The sequence below is a fragment of the Triturus cristatus genome, chromosome 3_2 (genome assembly GCF_964204655.1).
Source record: "Triturus cristatus chromosome 3_2, aTriCri1.1, whole genome shotgun sequence".
NCBI classification, from domain to species: Eukaryota; Metazoa; Chordata; class Amphibia; order Caudata; family Salamandridae; genus Triturus; species Triturus cristatus.
The window spans coordinates 1,088,804,956-1,088,819,666 of record NC_140584.1 but is presented as its reverse complement, the minus strand read 5'-3'; the positions used below and the strand labels follow the sequence as shown (position 1 = coordinate 1,088,819,666).

General features: G+C 42.2%; 1 protein-coding gene across 4 annotated transcripts in view; it reads left to right on the top strand.

Moving 5' to 3' along the window:
- Positions 1–14,711, top strand: part of LOC146859179 (gap junction gamma-1 protein-like) — a 136,818-nt gene that overhangs the window by 120,344 nt on the left and 1,763 nt on the right. For all 4 annotated transcript variants that reach the window (XM_085649855.1, XM_085649858.1, XM_085649856.1 and 1 more), the window contains one exon: positions 7,486–7,559. The gene's annotated coding sequence lies outside the window, so the exon portion shown is untranslated. The remainder of the gene's footprint in view (positions 1–7,485; positions 7,560–14,711) is intronic.

Genomic DNA, 14,711 nt, shown 5'->3' with positions numbered 1-14,711 from the left:
TGTCATTTGGGTCAACGAATGCAACAAGGTCACGGACCGCCAATTCCCTTTGCTAGGGTCATCGATAACAAAGTGGTTAAGTCGAGAAAAATGGTACAGAAGCAAAGGAGAGGGGCGGGTGCCGTTAAATCCAAACGGAAGTGTATTTGCCGAAATGATTCCGATGTGTCCAGAACCCACTCTGTCAGTACACAAACTGATGCCGCTTCTTCTGCATGCAATGTATCTGGACACAAAGTGGTGGACTCTGTGGGGGGGGGGGCTAATCTGGATACTGTTCTTACTTCTTTGAAAGAGCTAATTGGTAGTAGTTTTTTTCCGGTGGGGGCGTTTAGTCCATCTCTACTGTGACTAAATTGATCAGCCCTATTGGCACCCTACAGTGTGAAAGGGATAGTGCGGGTATCAAAATATCTCAAACACAAGCTATAACTTCTATAGAACAAGTATTGGCCAGGCTAACGGCCATTGAGGGTTTTATAAGTAAAGGCCAAGAAACCTGTGCTGAGAGCCCCATCTGTAATCCCTTAGTTGTGGAGGGTGTTACCAGAGACAAACCATGCCAGGTGAAGTCCCCCTGTGCTCCAGCCAAAGCCCCTATGCGATCTAAGAGTATTTCCACCCTAACACTTAATCCTGCTCCCACTCACGCTAATCCCCGTCCCACTGTTCTGACATCTATTCCGCCACTAGTACACAGGGTTGGAGAGGAGGCGAGGCTGGATTTGCCGCCTGAAGCTACTCCATTAACTCTAATTTTGGCAAATGTTCCGGCCTCTACTTTCAAGTCAATTGAATCTTGGGAGGCACTGAGAAACAAGGCTCTTTGGTGGCTCGGGACCAGAACCGGACTATCAGAGGCCTTGTTTAATGAATTTAAAATGGTGAGAAGAGTAGGTTGGGTCGGGAGAAGGGAGAAAACACTTCCCGGGGACTGTATTGTTCTTTCCTTTAAATCACCCAAACTGGTGTGTGAGAATTTATGTAGACTTGGTAGCGCCCATGTGCTCTGTGGAAAAATAAATATCTTGCCCTTGGGATACTTTTATCCCCCAAGGTCTCACACCCTCTGGCCCCCACACCAGAAACTTAAAACTATTAATGATTGTCAACAGTCTAGTTCACCTCTCTTTAGCTTAAATGATCTGTTTTGTCAAACCCCTAGAACATTCTTCAACATCTCAGTAGCAAATAGATATGGGGCTCTTGAGGAGGTGGACTGACTGGCTGGTTCTATTCTCAGTCTAGGGGCTGGGCGGGTCAGTAGGGCACCAGGGGTGAGCGATAGTGAGTCACAGAATCAGAATATCTTTGGTAGTATTGGATCAGTATTGGATCAGTAGATCAACAACCTGAAACTCCTCAGAAAGTTTCGGATCGTGGTGGGCCTGGTCTGGATCTGCCCAACATCCCTGCTCTCGTGTCTCCCGATCATTTAACTTCTACTTCAGTTAGAAGGGCACCCTTATTGGCCAGAGGTCACCCAAAGTTCCATCAGTACTAGTCTTCATGCACACGATGATAGTTGCAAGTCCGGCCACACACTGAAGGTTCTATCTTGGAACATTGCCGGAATAAAAAGTAAATTGGAAATTCCAGATTGAAGTTAGTTTGTAGGTGACCATAATGTGTGTATGTTTCAGGAGATTTGGGCAAGGGAGGATATTTTGTGGGGGGGTTATATAACCTTCAATGTGTGGGCTACGACGGGGGGAAGGGACAGACCTTCGGGGGGTTTATGCCCTTGGGTTGCTGACCACCTGGATTGCACGGTAGAACAGTTAAACACCTCATCGGATGATATGCAGTGTATTGTACTTACCTTTCCCTCGAGGATCAAAATAGATTTTATCAACATCTATTCTCGTTCCGTAAGCTTTGGACAGGAATCCCCGACCATAGATCTATTGAACGTGTTCATTGAACTAATATCTCCGAAGATAAGGTTGATCATAGGGAAAGCTTTTAATTGCCAATTTGAGCCCCTTATCACTCCCACAGATGTTTTCCCTAGCGATGATTATTGCCTCTGGCTAATTTCTGCCGCTCAAATGTCTTCGATCATGGCCTGGACCCCTCTGGTTCTCCAGATCAATGCACTAGCTTTATTCTATTCTTTGAGGGCGTGTAATGACCGTTTTAAATCAGATCAGCCAGGGAAGTTAATCTTTAATAGATCAGGCCAATCCTTTCTGTTGGATTATATCTTAGTGGAAACAAGATCATGGCAGTGGGTTGTTTATTTTGCTGTCATGCTGAGACATGACAGTGATCACAACGCCCTGATATTGGAGTTGGATCCTCGAGACATTATTAATCCCTTGGCCACTAGCACTTCTGTACCCGGCAACTTAACACTTGCCGATTCAAGAAGGAGAATCAAATGGGTAACTTTTAAGCAGTCACCCGACAAGGCAGCCGCATTGTATTCTTTAGTCATCATGCCCTTAATGGAATCGGAAGAGGCTGTCATGTCACCTGGTTCTCCTCAAACCATCAGTAGAGTGGAGGAGTTGCATGTGGAACTGACAACTGGATTGACTAATATTTGTAATCCCCTGATGCATTCCAGGGTAAGCAAGGGTGTTAAACAAACTTGGTTCAATAACTTAAAAGGTCTCTCTTTCGGGACATCATAAACCTAGCTAAGAAGGATTGGGAGCTAGAACGATGGAGTTCTATTAAATCAGCTCTGACCAACAGTGATATGAAGAAGTTTTGGTCGCTTGTTACCACAGGCAATAGCACTGGGAATTGCTGCAGCCGCATGGAAGTCCCATTTTTAAGCCTTGTATTCCACTGAGGCAGACTTAGAATGTACGAATTATCTTTGGCAACTCCAGGGATGTGTCTTGAAGACTCTCAAGGGTTCACCTTAATAGAAGTCTTAGATGCTATTGGGAAGCTCCCTCTTGGGAAGGCGTCCGGACTAGATAAAATTCCCAGGGATCTATTTCGGGAGGAACCAAATATATGGGGACCTAAATGGCATGAAGGACACCTGGTTAGGAGCCAAAATCTTCCCAGTTTTTAAGAAGGGCTCTCCTCTTTTGCCTACCAACTACAGACCAATCAGCCTGATTGACGTCACTCAGAAATTGTTCGCTAGGATTCTCCTCGAGCGTTTACACTCCTGGATGGAGGAGCATGAAATTCTGAGTGTGTATCAAGCTGGTTTTTGGAAAATTCTCTCAACTATTGACCAAATCTTTCGGCTCCAGTTATTATATTGGAAGACGGTATCAATAGAGGGTGGCAGCCTCTATATGATATTTATTGACCTTAAATCGGCCTTTGATCTGGTCCCTCAAGCTAAATTGTGGGAGGTATGTGAGCAACTGGGAATTCCGTCCTACTTGTTGTCAATGATCATACGACTGCTTGAAGGCAACTTCGCTCAAGTAAGGTATGAGAGATTCAGGGAATTGACTTCCTGGTTCCCAGTTAATAGAAGTGTAAGACAGGGGTGTGTGCTGGCCCCTACCTTGTTTTGCCTTTTCATTAATTGCTTTGGTGGCCCAGTTAAATGAGGTTGTGGATAAGGATGCTCCAAAATTGGTGGATGGCAAGGTGCCAGCAATGATGTTTGCTGACGACACCTTGTTGTTATCAAAGTCCCCCATGGGCATCCAAAGGATTCTTGACAGTTTCTCTTTATATTGCATAAATAGGGGGATGGAGGTTAATACATCTAAGACCAAATTTTTGGTCTTCAATCCAGCTAAAACATCTCGACCAAACCCCTCCTTTAATGGCACTTTGCTGGAGAGAGTGACTGTCTCTGATTATCTGGGTGTTACATTGTCTGAGACTTTCGAATGGGGGTCGCAACTAGACAAGGCAGGTCTGAGGCTAGCACAGATGGTCGGGGGAATTGTAAAAACATTCAGGAACTCGTCATACAAACTGCCGGGCCTAGTGGCTGAGATCTATAAAGTACAGGTTAGGAGTGCAGTAATATATGGGGCAGAACTTTGGGGCAACTGTCCATCTGGTGGATTGGCTAAGATTGAGAACAATTTTATGAGACAGCTTCTTGGGCTACCACCAAGCACCCCTCTTATCCCCCTATCCTGGACTTGGGAATCAGACCTATTACTGAGGCGGTTGGATTGAGACCATTGACCTTTTGGCATAGGCTGTGGGCGACCTCCGAACTAGTAGCTTATCAGTCTGAGCTCAAGGGGGTTTTGCGACTCCCAGGGGTGGTAGAATTACCGTGGTTTGTACATATAAAAGACCTATGTCTGAGATTAGGTATTCCGAGTCTCTGGAGCAATCCTGAAGAAGTGTTTCGAACTATCCCTCGATTAGAACTGGTTAGAGCATACAGATCGCTAAGATTAGTTGATAACCAGAGAAACATCAAACTTGGGTCCTTAACTGCTGACTTTTTAAATATTAAAGCGCAGTATCTTTTTGAGCACTTTCTGGATAAAATTCAGCCACCCATGGCAAGGAAGCTATACATCCAGTTTAGATTAGGGACCTTGCCGGTTCATGCTTTTTACAAACAAATGGTCAAAACATAGCTCTTGTGGCTGTCCTGCATGCAACAGTCAAGATGAGTCTGACTTGCATGTTCTTTTTTTCTGTCCTGGATATAAATTAGCCAGACGGCGTTGGCTCGTACCACTTTGTAGTAATCTGGGGTGTGGGCAGTGGTATATAGAATATTGAGATCAGACACCCAACCCCCTATAGTCTTACGGTATCTCGTTTTCTTAACGCTATGTGGCTCAGGCGTAGGGTGCTGTTAGACTCACCAAAGCAATTTTAAAATATTTTCTATTGGATTTTTTTTAAAATTCAAACTGATTTTAAACCTTTTAATCTTTCCAATTTCTTTTTAAATTATTCTAACATTGTGAAATGTTATTGTAATGATATGTGATCAATTTTAAAATGTACTTTGGCCATCTTTTGATAATTTGCTCTTGATGAAACTTTATTACTGTTCAACTTTTGGCTATGAATGTCTTGCATCATTTGCTTTTTAAGGTCAATTTTGGCCGAAATAAAGCTTGTTGATAATAAAAAAAAGAAAAATAAGAAAGAGACATGGCCCGCTGATGCCTTCAGCTCATTCGAATATAAAGAACCTGATTGTAAGTTGGAGCACCATTACTTTGCACACATTACTTTCTATGTTATAATTAGAAGTCTCTAAAATTGGAAACAGCCACACATCTAAAATATGGTTTTTCTGTCCATACACAGAACAGCACAATTACCAATGAGTTTATTACTCTTTAGCCCATAAAGAAGACTCGATTTCGCAGATTTACAAAACAGGTACCATTCCTTACAATACTGAGATTAAAACGCAGCATTTAGGATTAACTGAGAGATAGTTGTAAAATTATAACGAAATGTTTCTGGATTTCTTTGATTTCCAGATTCTATCCAGTCACAAACCCTGAAGAGAACCCTGAAAACTGTGTAGGGACTCGAAACGCGTCGGCGTCCACTCCTACTTGGATAACACAATTTATGAATAATAACTGTCTACGTTGAGAATTGTGTTTGAAATGATTCATGCCTGTTAGATGTTAAAAAGAGTACCCAGTAGCCAATAGCCTCTGTGGTTTTTGTGATTAATTGTTTATAAATTGTTACTCAATTTGCTGTTGAGTTTAAAAATTTGCCTGGTTTTTGAGTTAATTTCGTTCGTATATTGCACATAATGTATGTTTAATTATATGTTGAACACAGTACGTATATATGTTTATTTTTTATGTGGTGTATTTTTTGAAAGACGGTTCAATAATGTCTGAATGAGCTAAAAATGGCTTAAAGAAAAAGTAATTAATATTACTAAAGACCAATCGAATTAGACAATGGTCTCAGTCTGGTTAATCATTAAACAGCGGTACAAAAAGAACGGTCAGGATTTTGTGTGTTCATAATTATGGGATAACTGGGCATATAGGAAACCTCCAAGATGTTAACTAGATATCAAGGAAATGAACCTTGGCGTTCTAGCCTATTGAAACTGCCACTGACAGACTAATTGACTTTAATGGTATCTATTGGTTACATGCTAAATACACATGATGCAAAAAAAAACAGGATGTGCTAACTGGGCATAAATGCATGTGGCTTTATATAGACCAACTTTAGCTACGAAGCAAAGGAGCACTGAATAACAAGAGAGGCTTGTAAGTCGTTATAGTAATAAGGAACAAGTGGGTTCCCGGGTGGGTGCAAAACAGGGAGAGGATAGGAGGCTGGATGGGAAGAGTGGCGTAGTGGGAACTGTGGGTGTTGTGATTGTTGCAGTGGCCACTGGTAAGGGTTATTATAGAAACTGGCTGTGACTTACCAACTGGCCACAATAAAAAGGAGCCCACGTTAACTTTATGGTAATTGACCTTGTATTAACTGCCATAATAGAAATAGCATGTTGTGTTAACTGGGCTTAATGGGATCTGTCAATGATGTGTTAGCTATGGATAATGGAGATTGACTATGATGTGGTAACAGGGAGAATTAGGAAGCAGCTTTCATGTGAAAACCGTTCATAATAAATATTCACATTAATTAATGTAATTGCAGAATAAAAGGTGCCCATTATGCTGACGTTGCATTTTGTAAACTGGCCATAATACGCTAGCTAGGCATAATAGCTTGCATACGCTGACTGTACAGGACCAACATTGAAACTGGGCATTGTTTGCCTATTGGATATCATTGTTGCTGGTCATAATTTACCAACTGGACATGATGTAAACTGGCCGTCATTGTTACTTTGATTGTCACTTGGTCCTTGGAGCAATACAGTTATAGGCATAAAGGATTGAGCCCCCCCCTCTTCACATCTGGGCAGACTCCATCAAAGCATGCATTACAGCTGGTTGCATCATTCTGTTTCTCATGGTTTACGCCCCTGCCTGGCCATACCCACCCCACCCCACCCCACAAAAGAAAACATATTCTACGGCTAATTGTATTCACTTGGAAATGTCAGGGTGCTGCTGTAGTTAAAGGCCCTCAATACTCTCCTTCCAAACTGCTACTCGATATGTATTTTTAAACCCACTGGCCAAACTTTATACATTTCTAAATCTAATTGGCAAGTCCAATACCTTCCTTAAATGATTTCTAAAACATGTTAATTTCAGGTTTCTTCCAATTTGACGGTTTGTTGTGCCTTTCTTTCCGGTTAACTTTTCGAACTTACTACCTATTTTATGAAAATTTACCACTGATATGCTTACCTCCACTGGAAGCCGAAAGCTTGACTGTTTCCCATCTAATTCTTAGTTTGTGTGCATGTGCTTGTGTATCAGCTTAGGTGAGAACTCCCGGAGAGCACAGGCGACAGATGCACATACGACATTACAAGCATGAACATTAATTTCAGTATCTCAGCACTATATAGTTTAAGCATATTATCTTTTGAAATGATTCACATACTCCATTACTGAGTGAGATCATTTGCTCCTTCCAGTATTGACTGAAGACCATTTTTCCCTTTTGCAGGACGTTTTCATGAACATTTACAAGGGAACCACATTTTGCATGCGGCTCTGGTTGGCAGAAGCTCAAGACATCAGGTAAATGAATCCGACAAATATTTTGTCATGTTTTCTTGATTTTCATTGATCTTTCTGTCTCTATCACACTGACTCGCACGATTCTTTCCTTGTTGATTTTTTGCGTTTTGATGTCTGGTTTTTCACAACACACTTTTACATTGAAAATGTTGAAACTAACAAGTGGAAACATCTACTTTTGAAGTGTCCTGGTCAACCATTATTAAATATTGTTAGCCAAAAATCAGTATTCAGCAATCTATATTTGGTAAACTAATTCAGTTATGTGCAATTAGGAACTTTTGGCCCGATTCACAAAAGTCATCTGAGACAAAATCCTAACTTTACGACTTTCGGTATTCACAAAGTGCATTTGAGAGTAGTAAAGTTAGGAATCCTAACTTTACTACTCCTAAATACCCTTTGTGAATCCTAACTTTACTACTCCTAAATGCCCTTTGTGAATACCGAAAGAAAGTCGTAAAGTTAGGATTTTGTCTCAGATTACTTTAGTGAATCGGGCTCTTTATTTTCTTGACTGTAAATACGTTTGTGAAAAACTAGGCCTTTGGTATTCATTTAGTCTTTCTTTTCGGCAATGTTCCATTGTTTTGAACAAATTCTCAAGTCGAGGCTAAAGGGCCACAAAGTTTAATGTGTACCTTCAATAAAAGATCTCTAGCCTGTTTGACAAAAACGTCAATATGTTAGGTTTAAACATTGGAATGAGAAAAAATGTATGTCGGCTGCCTAGCCAGTCTCAGGCCAGTCTTTCCTTCCTAACTTCCCGACATCAAAACTGTAACATATTGAGCAACAGAGACACTAGATGATCTAAGGCATGACTAACCTTTCCAAGGCATATTCTTTAATTTTGTAAAGGTAGTGCAGCTGTTAGAGCCAATGTGCTGCACAGATTAAAAAACAAAATGTGCTGTGGTATAAATTACAGGCTCAATAGGCTTAAAGGGAATTCTGAGTCGGAAAAGAACAGTTCGGATCACTGACAGAATTATTGGAAACACAAATATTGTGTCAAAAATATCGAGGACCAAAATATCAAGAAGGTTAATCCAAATAGGCAAGTTTAGATTTACTGTTTTTAATTCAACATCTACGTACCTTGAAGATATATAAATTGTCACAGTACATATATCTGGATTTGTATGTAGTAAAACTTTGCTTAAATGTAGAAACTTACTTTCACAATATTTTTGTCCTCGATATTCTTGACATGATATTTTGTCCATATTATATCTTTTCTCCGATATTTTGTCTGCACACCACCAGTTCACAGTCTTTCCTGGGCGCAGCCTGAAAGAGTTAATATTTGAGATGCTTTCTAGGAAAGAAAGGGATAATCATCTTGGGAGTAGTTTGCATGGGCAGGTTTCCTGCTGCCCTGTCTATCCCCTTCGATATTTCTAGGAGTTTTCAGAGCTCACAGAGCATGTTTTATGTCACAGCCTCAGTTGATACCATCGGATGAGAGATGTTTTGATTTTCTGTATTGCAATGATTTATTGGATTGTTTCTGCAGGTAATTATTATTCTAGCCTGCACTACAATTTCTTCTGCTTCTTTCATATACATACTTATCTCATCCTAGTGCTTACCCACCGTTTTCCAGCTGTGTTCTAAAGTGGGTAGAAAATCAAGTAGAATGCATAACCATTATTAGATATACATTATTTGATATACTCGGTGCTTATGGAGGTGGTTGGGAGACAGAAGAATCTTGCATATAGGAAGCACTACATAATTTGATGCATGTCAAAAAAGGGACATGAAAGGATAAGGCTATTTTTATGGTAAGTGTGTTATTCCTTCTACCATACTGTGCCATGTTATGTCGAAACCAAAGTATTCTCTTCTACATCTAATTTCAAGCATATGCATGTATTATACAATGTCATACCTTCTCCTTGTGAATGCGCACCTACTGTAGTTCATGTAATTAAAAATGAGCCTATCAGTGTGAATTTTTTATTAAGTGTATGATTGGTTGGTGAGAGGTTGTTGAAAATGGGAGAGAGCCTGCAAGCAAGGAGTAACAGAGTCACTATGAAGATAACTTTGCTCTTACGTCTACATCATGGCTGTATCCTTTTCTAAACACCTGGGTAGATCCTACAGCAAAAAGAATAGAATGCGGAAGGAGTCAGTCCACTATGCTGATGGTGCTGAACCATGCCACCACCCCTGTCATGCTTCATCATCGGGCATTGGCTCCTCGTCGGGCCCGGCGGTGCAATGCCCAACGGGTCCCCCCGAAGGGTCACTTTGGCGGAGCTCTTTTAAAGTTAATGCCGGATGGTGCCTGAGGGTATGTGGGGTGTGGGTCCAAATAAAGAGGGCTACAAGGTGCGTGCAGATTACAATAACATTTAAAAAGGTTGCTAAGGCCAAAAATTGACAGCGGGAATAGTTCCCATAAAGGCACATTAGAACCCCATGGGTAAACAGTTACCCTTACAGGCATAGATATGCATGTAATGGATCGACATGTTTCGCGCCACTGGTGACAGAAGGGTCACAGGCGCTTCTTCAGGATCAAAAACAATCAGCAGTGAAGTGCACGTGAAGTGAGTGATAAAAAGCATATACCCTCATAATCAGTCAGGGTGAGCCAGTGCCCTGTTTCCCATACAGGGTGGCAGTAAATTGCTTATCCTCCTGATGGATACCTAGGGTAGAAACATAGAATGGGGAACAACCTTTACAACGCAACTTTTACAACGCACTACCTTTACAACGCATTTTTTACAACGCATAATCCATTACAACGCATGACATTACAACGCATGACACTACAACGCATTTTTAAAAACTACCTTTACAACGCATTCCATTACAACGCATACTACCATTACAACGCATACCATTACAACGCATAATATTACACTACACTATCCAACACTTACCCTACTGTTGCACCCCCTTGAGTTAGAATAGTAATTTTTACCCCTATACTGTCCAACACTTACCCTACTGTTGCACCCCCTGGAGTTAGAATAGTAATTTTTACCCCTATACTATCCAACACTTACCCTACTGTTGCACCCCCTGGAGTTAGAATAGTAATTTTTACCCCTATACTGTCCAACACTTACCCTACTGTTGCACCCCCCTGGAGTTAGAATAGTAACTTTTACCCCTATACTATCCAACACTTACCCTACTGTTGCACCCCCTGGAGTTAGAATAGTAATTTTTACCCCTATACTATCCAACACTTACCCTACTGTTGCACCCCCTGGAGTTAGAATAGTAATTTTTACCCCTATACTATCCAACACTTACCCTACTGTTGCACCCCCTGGAGTTAGAATAGTAATTTTTACCCCTATGCTATCCAACACTTACCCTACTGATGCACCCCCTGGAGTTAGAATAGTAATTTTTACCCCTATACTATCCAACACTTACCCCACTGTTGCACCCCCTGGAGTTAGAATAGTAATTTTTACCCCTATACTATCCAACACTTACCCTACTGTTGAACCCCCTGGAGTTAGAAAAGTAACTTTTACCCCTATACTATCTAATACTTACCTTAAATGCAATTTAATATTATGCGTTGTAATGGTATGCGTTGTAAAGGTATTATGCGTTGTAATGGAAATGCGTTGTAAAGGTAGTTTTTAAAAATGCGTTGTAGTGTCATGCGTTGTAATGTCATGCGTTGTAATGGATTATGCGTTGTAAAAAATGCGTTGTAAGTGCATGCGTTGTAAAAGTGTGCGTTGTAACGTCATACATCCCATAGAATACATTATAAGCAGTATGTGTATCAGTACAACTTGATGCCACAAAATGTGCCACAATCGTGTGCACAACCTGCCACCATAAAAGACACACAAGCCAGAACTTCCCAAAAGTTACCCATGTACCATTTATCCCCTACCGGGATTTTGCCACTCTAAAGAAAGAGAACCTCTCAAATATGTGCGTTCCCATAAATATTCCGTCCTACAACGTAGCCGATCTAACAGACACCCTTAATGTCAGATGGAGGACCAGGGTGTCAAAATTATATACAGTACCCTTGACCACAGTGTGATTCTGCATAGGACCAGTCATATATGGCTACTTGTTTCCGTATGGTAAGCGCTATGTCACAGGACTTACAAATAGGGAAGCAATTCCAATAAAAATTCCTTACCCAGCATTATCAGGAGAGTCGCTTCTGAGGCCAGAGACGGTGGATCCCCGCACCCAAACGGACTGTAATAAAGAGGGATATTTGAAAGAGAGCAATCATGAGAGGGAGCATAAACACCAAAGCCCAAACACTACAAGGGCTGTGCGCGAGCCGTGCTCTAGTCGCTCGGAATGCCCCTTCCTCAAACGCCCCCTACTTAACTTACAATGGTGTCCGGGTGCGGGCTGCAGAGTACCTGCCCCGTCCATACGTCTCCCCCCACAAGTTACTAGGGGACAATGCTCGGACTAAATAGTCCAAATAGAGAAGCCCGGGCGGCGCCTACATCCGGGACGTGAATCCCTCGGCGTGACAGGGCACTTGCGCAGGTGCGAGGTCCCGCCGCGCATGCGCCACCGGGGAGAACTACTCACCCGCGCGTGCGCATCATACTGCATATGGGGAATAATGTTAAGATCACAACTATGCGCGAATAGAACCGATAATTTATAATGAAGTGACGCCAGCCCAGACAGTCCTGATGAATCAATCCTGACATCTCTCCCATCAGGTAAACGCCCTATGGGGGTTCTGGGAAATCATACCCCAAACCCATCAACATGCCACAATAAAGACTAGAGGTATCGGGTCCCATCCCTGTCATAGGCATCACAGTAGGGTCATAGGAAATTAACCCGGTAAACTGGGGTGGTACGGGCTTGTGTGTGAAAAGGAAATGAAAAGAGAAAATAGAAGGGATAGAAAAGATATAGGTCCCTCAGCTGAACCGCCGTGTTACTGCTAAATCAAAAAAGAGAGGGGGGACCGAGGAGCGAGTTATGGTCCAGTGTCCATGCTCCTCTTTCATAGTATTTAAACAAACAAAAAGGACACTGTTCCAAAAGGCTGGATACCGGGTATCAACCAATAGTCCTCGCCAAGAAAAAGCAAAAGTGAAGAGAAAGACCTAGGTATAGAGGGGACCCCCTTAAAAGGAGAAAGAGGAGGTCTTATCTCCTGTTGCCCTCACACACCCCGGAGGATGTCATGCTTCATCATCGGGCATTGGCTCCTCGTCGGGCCCGGCGGTGCAATGCCCAACGGGTCCCCTCGATGGGTCACTTTGGCGGAGCTCTTTTAAAGTCACTGCCGGATGGTGCCTGAGGGTATGTGGGGTGTGGGTCCAAATGAAGAGGGCTACAAGGTGCGTGCAGATTACAATAAAATTTAAAAAGGTTGCTAAGGCCAAAAATTGACAACGGGAATAGTTCCCATAAAGGCACATTAGAACCCCATGGGTAAACAGTTTCCCTTACAGGCATAGATATGCATGTAATGGATCGACATGTTTCGCGCCACTGGTGCCACAAGGGTCATAGGCGCTTCTTCAGGATCAAAAACAATCAGCAGTGAAGTGCACGTGAAGTGAGTGATGAAAAGCATATACCTTCATAATCAGTCAGGGTGAGCCAGTGCCCTGTTTCCCATACAGGGTGGCAGTAAATTGCTTATCCTCCTGATGGGTCCCCTCTATACCTAGGTCTTTCTCTTCACTTTTGCTTTTTCTTGGCGAGGACTATTGGTTGATACCCGGTAGCCGGTAGCCAGCCTTTTGGAACAGTGTCCTTTTTTTTTTTTTTTTTTTTAAATACAGTCCAATATACAACCTGCTAATGTCATACGAGAATAATGATATCTACACCTTGGCAAAGAAACAAACTCCTGAAGGCCATAGAGCCCATTCAACCACGGCCAAGGCAGCCATCACAGCTCTTCAACGGGGTGATCTGGTCCTCGACATCTGCAAAGTGACTACGTGGGCATTCGTGCACACGTTTGCCAAACATTGCTTGGATAACCAGGTCCGTAGGGAAGGCCTTTCTGGTCTGACACCTTTCCGCAGTCCCTCTTCCGGGGATGGTATTGCTTGGGTATCTGTTCTAAAGTAAGGAATCTGCGGCTAGATGTCTTTATCAGATGAACAAGTTACTTGCCTTTGGTAACACCTTATCTTGATTTAGCTCAGATTCCTTACCAGCCCACCTATCCTCCTTGCACTGCGGATCAGTTTTTAGTGTCGGGGCTGTTCCCCTTAAGGGCTCTAGCCGTTTTTTAATACATCATTGTCAGTCACTTCATGGCTCCATGCTTCTGGCGAGGAAAGTTGTGAAAAGTACTGACTTCAGCGCATGCGCCGAGGTGATACCTATATAGACGATGCGGATGTCTCAATGAACTCGACTCCTGTGACGTCACGGGGAGTTGACCGACACCACCTATCGACACGCAGGGGTAATGCTATCAAAAATCTTCAGAATCAAGCCTGACACCTGGAAGTTCTAAGGTAAGGAATCTGCGGCTAGATCATGTCACTACCAGATAAGGCATTACTGAAGGTAAGCAACTTGTCCCTTAAGACTAGAAATAGAGGCAGACAATATTTGAGCCTGTTTTTGCATTTGTATTCATGAGGAGATTAGCACAAATAGCTCTTTCTCTTGTGCTTACTTGGGCTCCAATATCAATATCACCAGGTTTTACCTTACTGTTTTTGCCAGTGCAGTTGAGTCCACTAACTATAATAAAGTATGCAAAACAAGTGCATACACCATTTGCATACCTTAAACTAAGTTTATTGGCGAATTTAAGTTCAACAATCTCATTGGAAGTGTATTAGTGCTAAATCTTTCTTTTCTAACAAGTTCTTTTTTACCACAGGTTTGGTTTGATCCCACTACTCTTTCCTTTTAACTTGTTCACTAGAGGTTAGTTCTTGAGTAGTACCATTCCTTCTATTTTTGCAGAAACAAACACAAAGGTAACCCTGCCGGATTGAGGCAGTTTAATTCAATCCCATAAACATATCCTTGGTGGGTCGAGCACACTTTGTCTAATTTGTACCTCTGAATGACCCCTCAGCATCAATCATTGGTGCTGCTACAGCCTAAGGTTATTCAAACTGATTCCTTGCATGGTAGTTGCCAGCATCAAACCCGTCTTCTGACTACATTTCCTGCTTCTGTTTGTTG